Raw genomic sequence first — 7,721 nt, 5'->3', positions numbered from 1 at the left:
ACTGAGAAATCTCTAGTACCTTCCACTTCTCGAAATTACTGGAAGGCATATAAGAGCTGGATACGGTTGCGTGATGACCACTACACCACAAAAGCATGCTAAGAGGGCTGTCTGTTCCCAGGTATCACTTGAAAGCTCCTGTTGTTGTTACTTATGCTCAGTTGCCGTAACATCAACCCAAGCGCACGAAATACCTCGTGGCAAGGAACGGTCCGCCCCAAATTTTGATGGAGAGCACACCGGGGGAACGGGTCCGAGGGTCTCCTACCCTCTCTCTTTCCACCAAACTACACGAGAGGACTTTCGGCTTGCCGCATAATTAGACTGCCGCCATGCCGCACCGACACTATACATTTACAAACTGCCATTCCTTCCAATCTCCGGGATTAGAACCAACACCGACTCTACTTCAAGCCTAAGCGCGCGGTTTGAAAATTCGTGTGACCTCACGACTTCTGGTCATAATAAACTTCGGAACGCATGCAGTGGCTCTTTGCTGATTGCTGAAGCTTCTGACGTTGTGCGAACGCTGAAGCAGAATACTTTGATTTTTTTATGGTTTTAAGGTTGGATGTATTTTAGAGAGGTAAGAATACATTACTTTACTTCTGTAAAGTATTCTAATTCTGTAAAATATTTCTAATTATATCAACGTTTTTAGGCGTATGTTCTAGTACACATGTGTTATTTCTGGTAGAGACAAGGCTGCTGTGCTATGTATAATTTCTTTTTGAATAATGTTGTGTCAGCCCATCGTAGAATAAACGGGCTTTGCATAATTATATTACCTGATCTGTTTCAGAATAAAACATTTTTTTGTGGACCTGTATAAATTTGATGTTATAATATAAGCTAACACAGCTTATTCTTAAAATTTTACATGCTATTAGCTATACATTATAACTATTTACTCCCTTTTATATTTAAAAATAATTAATTTATATTTTATACATAACTATTTACTCCCTTTTATATATTAATTTAAATAAAAACATTTCAGTTATTAAAATGCCGGGTAGATGCTGTGTCCCATTATGTAAGGGAAACTACCCAACAGGACCAAAAGTGTCTGTATTCTCCTTTCCTAAAAATGAAGATTTGAAGAGAGAGTGGCTTTCTGCAATCCAACGGAAAGACTTTTCACCCAAAAAGAGTTCAAAGGTAAGTAAAGTAGAGTTATTAATTAATAGTGTAGATTCTAATTACATATAAGGGTTCATTCAGAAATTTTTAAATGATAATATTTTGTTACATAAACCAGGATATACAGAAATAAATGATTGAAATATAGCTTTAATCACTGCAAATATTCTCTGGTTCTATCTGTGAAATGAATATTCTTTACTACAAATGCTCAGAATGAACCCTCTGATTTTTAAACTATTACTATTAACATAATGGTTTTTTTTTTTTTTTTTTTTTTTTAATTTTCTCTAAAGGTTTGTGAATTGCATTTCAAGGAAAGTGATTTTAAAGTTAAAGCTTCAGCATTTGATTCTAAGAATGGAATTTTAATTTCTGCTCCACTTCAGGTGCGTAGATTAAAAGAAAATACAGTGCCATCAATATTTAAGGACTATCCATCTGTATACAGTTCAAAAAGTAGCACCATTGTACGAGAAGATCCTGATGCAAAAAAAACTGCCCGCGAGTGCCATAATTTACAGAAAGCATTGCGTGAAAGCCTTAAAGAATATGAAATGTATAATAATGATTTGAAAATTAATTGTTCTAATGATATTTTGTCATGTATTGATCGCTATGGAATATCAGCATTTTGGCATGTATACACAGTTCCAGATACCTCAACTGTTTGCTTTATTCATATTGTTTTTAGTCCTGGGCCATCAATTGATTATTCTGTAGTTGTGAATGACAATCAAGAAATGTCTGTATTTATTAAAGAAAAATCTATTATGCAATTATCTCCTTACACATTCCCACATAAAGTTACAAATTTTAATGAAATTAGGACTGTTTTAGATAAATTGGCTAATCTTCAAACCAAAGAGTTAAATTTAAAATTAACCATAACAATTGATATAATTAATGAATTACTGCAAACTATCTCTAACGACAAAAATGAGAGCATTATTAAATTTATGCAAGACCAGATGAATCTTTTACTTTGCCCTAAAAATAATTTTAGATACAATCCTGATGTACTAGTGTTAGCATGCTTGTTAAATACTATATCACCACATGCATATAAATTTTTAAGGGATAGTGGCAGTATTATTATGCCTCATCCTTCGACTTTAAAAAAAATTTGTAGCAATTTAGTATTGTCACCATGTAATGAAACTATTGATGAAAATTTTTAAAAATATATAAAAAATCGTGTAACTTTCCTTGAGGATCGAGAAAGAAAAGTGATTCTTTTGGTAGATGAAATTTATGTTCAGCCATATTTTGATTACAAAGGAGGCTCTGTCGTTGGGGCTGCATTTGATTCTTCCAGTCCGGCAACCAGTGCATTTGCTTTTATGATATCCAGTTTGGAATCTTCATTCAGAGAGGTAGTACATATTATGCCTGTTAACACAATAAATTTTGAAACATTACATTATGTAATTAAAAAAGTGATTAGAGGTCTTGAAAATATGGGAATTATTGTTATTTGTGTTATTACAGACAACAATGCAATAAATAGAAAAGCCATGAGTTTGTTTTCAAATCCACCACGTAATTCATTTGTTTACAAACATCCAATGAATAGGAATAGGCCTCTTTTCTACATAATAGATGCAGTTCATTTATTTAAAAATATAAGGAACAATTGGCTGAACCAGAAAAATCCTGGTACATGTATGTTTTTTCCAAATATTGAAGATCTTTCAAAGAAGCACTTCAAAACTGCTTCGTTTATGTCTTTGAGAAAGCTACATGAAATTGAAAATGACCAACTGATTACATTTTCTAATGGTTTAACTCTAAAAAGTCTTTCACCTTCTAATTTAGAGAAACAAAACATTAAACTGGTTCTTAAGATTTTCAATAAATTTACTATTGAAGGTCTGATTCATTTGGGTCCTTTGCATGAAATACCACACTATTCAGATACATCTGAGTTTATATCCATAATATGCAAATGGTGGGATATTATGAATGTTAAAACTATGTTTAAAGGTATACATCAAAAGAGTGAATTTATGAAGCCATTAACAGCAGATGATTCTGATTCAAAAGTTGTTTTCCTCAATCAGTTTCTTAACTGGTTAGATGCATGGGAATCAATGAAATGTTCAACAGGCATGCTTACAAAAGAAACTCATGCAGCTCTCAAACAAACTACTTATGGTATACTGGAGTTGACTAGATATTGTGTTGAAGAGCTTGGAATGAAATATATACTTCCAGGAAAAATTCAGACTGATGCTCTTGAAGCCCGGTTTGGTAAATACAGACAACTTTCTGGTTCTCAGTATCATATTTCAATGAGACAGTTATTAGAATGTGAAAAAAAATTAAGAATACAATCAAGTATTAAGTTAGAATTGATTATTAAAAATACTACTGTCCCTTTAACATCATTTGAATATGATGATAATCTTCATGATATTATAGAATTAGATAATACAGTATATTACTCATCATTAAATATTACGGAGAGTGATGTGAAGGGCATTAGTAGCCATCTGCCAGTTCTGACTTATTTAGGTGGTTACTGTTGTCATGCAGTTTTAAAGAAAGTGAAATGCTGTACCTGCAAACAAAACATCACAATAAATTCCACAGTTAATCATGATCAAACGTATGATCTTATAAAGAATCTTGATCGTGGTGGACTCAGGTGGCCAAAACCATTTATTGTAAATATAATTATGTATAATTATTTAATTGTAAATAAGCTGTGTAGTGAAGAATATGAAGATTTTTTGTTGGAACAAAATCAGAGGAAAATTGTTGCAAATTTGACTTTTAAAATTTTAGAATTAAAAGAAATGCTCTTTGATGATATTATTTGTGATAATGGTCATACAAGTGAAAGTATAAGCAAACTGATAATTTGGATATCAACAAATATCATGCTCAAGAATCTTTGCAATAGGAAAAATGACGATATTAAGTCCAATAAAGAAAAAAAAAAGACACTTGCAAAGTAACATTGATGCTGTCTTTAAAAGTAATTTTTAAAGTTCTCTCAAACTGCATCTTTGCTAAATATCTACGTGTCATCTTTGGTGAGCAGCTGAGATTTAAGAAGCATGTTTGTTATACATTTAAATTGCTTTATGCCAAAATTTATTTTGGACTTGTATATATTATTCTTTGCTTATTTAACCAAGTTTTTAATATTACTCAAGATTTTATATAATTTTTAATTTGCTTTATACTAAGTTACTTCTCAAGGTCCTGAAATTTCTATATTGTATTTACAAGCACCTTTGCTAAATATCTACGTGTCATCGTTGCTGAGCAGCTGAGATTTAAGAAGCATATTTATTATACATTTAAATGCTAAATATCATATTTTATTCTGGACTTGTAGATATTATTCTTTGCTTATTTAGTTATTTAACCAAGTTTTTGGTATTACTGAAGATTTTATATTATTTAAAATTTTCTTTATACTCAGTTACTTCTCAAGTTCCCAAAGTTTCTATTTTGTATTTCAATTGTGTTTCTTAAAATGTTCATCATTATTTAAGATTTTGTATCCTGCAATTACATGGCATAGTGTAGTCATAGTGTAGTAGTGTAGAAAGAACATATTACATGGCATAGTGTAGTAGTGTAGAAAAAAGACAAATTCCATAATGTCTTCTTTCTGCACAATCTAACTCTAATATTTCTATTTATGCAATAATTGTATGGACTCTTTTTGGATAGTACTACACGTTCAGCTCAAGTAATATTTGCTCTTCACATTATTCACAGTGAATAAGCACAAATCAATCTACTAATATACCCGTGTGGTGACCGGGTGTGAAAGAATAGTCCCAATGTAGCTCATACATGTCGTAAAAGGCGACTAAAATGGGTACCCAGCGTCTGGGGGTATAGCCGGGCACCCTGCCCCTGGGGATTATATCAGGGAACTGGTCCTCCAGGTTGGGGGTTGGGTGTGGGGCTAACTACCCCACCCCATAAAAAATCTCACTGTTAAGAAATCCAAAGATAGAATTAGCCGGACTGCTTCTACTGGAAAACGACTTGGAAATGGCCTAGGGACTTTTCGTTTTGGAACATGAAAAATAAGCAAACAGACTAAAAGTTTGAAAAGTTATTGAAATAATTAAATAAAGAATGATGAAGTGTGACTGCAAGGGACGTCCGGTATCCTTTTCTGTCATTGCACTTTTCCTGACATGATAAGGCTCTATCACGTACACTTTGGTAACGAGGCTTGGAAACCTCGGCTAACACCTTGTTGTTTATTAAAAAGAAAGAGACATACAGCAATAATTATATTTCATAATAATAATTTTGACCCAAGCTCTATAAATATATTATGATATTAATTTATAAGTCTTTACAAAGTTACATACATAGGTCTTTATAACATTTCACCTGTATAATAGTTATATGATATATGATTTTAAAGACTAAAAAATAAATTTGTTCTGTTTTTTCTTTCTTTGTTTCAGGTATTCATAACGAAGAAAGGAGTGTTTTTATCATGAAATGGCTTTCAGGTGTAAAAATGCATAGGATATATCTTAGTTTATTGAAGTTAAGAATTGGTGCTTTGTGGACTAAAAAATATGTGCAATATCCATTGTCACACCACTCTGTTCAAGAATATCGATCAGTCCTGAATGATAAAGAAAATGATTAACAAAGGAATATCTAGAACTTGATTGTGTGCATGATTTAATTCCAAATATAAGTATTGGAATAATTTATCCTCCTTATTTTCAACAAAAACTCTTCATTTGGTAATATACATTTGTGCTTATCAGTGTGGTGTCTTGTGTAACAAATCGTCAGTATTATAAAATAGATGGAAAGATCTTTGATTATTGCAAGAGCTTTATGTGCTGAAGAAGTAAAAAAATGTCCCAGATAATTGTAAATATTATGAAACTGAGTATCATAAGAATGGAAAAATATTTCTTAAACAAATTACCTTGTGATGCATGTAATGGGTATGTTTATTTTATTTCATATAACTGTAAATTTAATTATTGATAATAAGCAAACTTTTTTTTTTTTCCTAAAATGCCATTGGTGTATTGTCATTATTCTATATTGACATGTATTCTCTTACATTTATCATTGAAACCAGAGATTTTATAATAGAATATGAGAAACTTGTGTTGAAGGCCTGTTGATTGAAATACAAGTGACCATTACATCTTTGGAATTTGCATTCTCATTGCCAATTTTGAAAAGACATTCTTTTACATTTTCTTAAAAAAGTTAACATTCTAATGACTTTAGAAGTAAACATTGGCGACTTCATATGAACCAGTCTCTTCGCGAGTTTAGCAAAAAATTTGTCGATGGCTTCCCCATAACAGAACTGTACTGGATTCTATACCTGAATATTGCATTAAAAGGAGAGAAAACCATTTATTATGAAGATAATAAATGATTCATATTATGAATGTTCATTTCTTATAATGATCGAGTTTTATATTCTTGCATTGTATTTCTTTTGTGTCAACACAGAATAAATTGTGTTGGATTTCAGTTATAATGATATGTGTAAAGATGCTGTAATAAAATTTGTTATAAATGTACTGTTGTGTATTTTTCTTTAGCAGTTGAATTTATGAAAATTTGTATTATTTTCTAACAAATAAAATTTTATATTTTAATATAAATCCATCTATGAACATTACAACAGATATTATATTCTGGAAAATAATTTATTATGCCTTTTCAAAACTAAGTTTAAAATGAAAACAAACTTGAATGCATAATAATTTTTAATGAATAAATAAAATGTGAAATATGAAAAGTGTTCTGACATGTCACATTAAGACTGCAATCAAATAAAGAATTCTTTATACGTGCATTGGTTTTTGTTTACAATTTGCATAGTCTTGAATATTTTACTGATCTAAATTCATTTTAAAAAATTTGGTGTCATGATGAGTAGTGATTTTAGGTAAAAGTTTACAATTGGGTGTCCCATGTATTTTGGCGATTCTTTTTTGACACCAAGATTGGCGTCAGGAAGGCACAATTTCAAAATGGCCGCTATACAAAACCAAAATAAGAAGTCAAAGAATCGCACAAGCCCACCAGTGGGCAAGCGGTAAAAGCCGCTGAACACTGGTAGTTCGGTCCAGGGTTCGAATCCCGGCAAATGGGCTGGCTGCATGTGTAACTTGGATATGAGCCAGTTTACCTTAAAAAGACCTCGGTTTAATCCTAGTATCCGGTGCACACAGGATTTGGCTACTTTTGGCGACTTTATGATGAGCAGTAAAAACGGGACATATATGATGAGTAGTAAACGCGTCATTCAAAGAATATATATAGTTATACATAGCATATACTACGTATATAGTGTATAGTATATACACAGACGTTCTTTGGGTCATTTTTGGTGTTGGCGATAAGTTTCAAAATCGCATCAAGGCTGCACCGTATACTAGGATTTTAAAAGTTTAATCCTAGTATCTGGTGCACAAGGGATTTGGGTACTTTTGCCCACTTTATGATGAGCAGTAAACGGGACATATACGATGAGTAGTTAAACAGGTCATTTTGATGTTGGCGATAATTTTCAAAATTGCACCAAGGCTGCACCGTATACTAGGATT

At 31.7% G+C, this 7,721-nt stretch overlaps 1 long non-coding RNA gene across 1 annotated transcript; it reads left to right on the top strand.

Annotated features, from left to right (window-relative positions):
• Nucleotides 1-211: 211 nt before the first annotated feature.
• On the top strand, nt 212-6,690 carry LOC146993292 (uncharacterized). Its single transcript, XR_015038391.1, has 3 exons — nt 212-586; nt 1,001-1,161; nt 5,592-6,690. It is a non-coding gene; the product is annotated as an uncharacterized LOC146993292 (long non-coding RNA).
• The last annotated feature ends 1,031 nt before the right edge of the window (nt 6,691-7,721 follow it).

This window comes from Stegodyphus dumicola, chromosome X1 (assembly GCF_044657685.1).
Source record: "Stegodyphus dumicola isolate Sdum_Otavi_A_Nest chromosome X1, ASM4465768v1".
In the NCBI taxonomy this organism is placed as follows: domain Eukaryota; kingdom Metazoa; phylum Arthropoda; class Arachnida; order Araneae; family Eresidae; genus Stegodyphus; species Stegodyphus dumicola.
The sequence above is the reverse complement of the archived record's forward strand: the minus strand, read 5'-3'. Positions and strand labels throughout refer to the sequence as shown.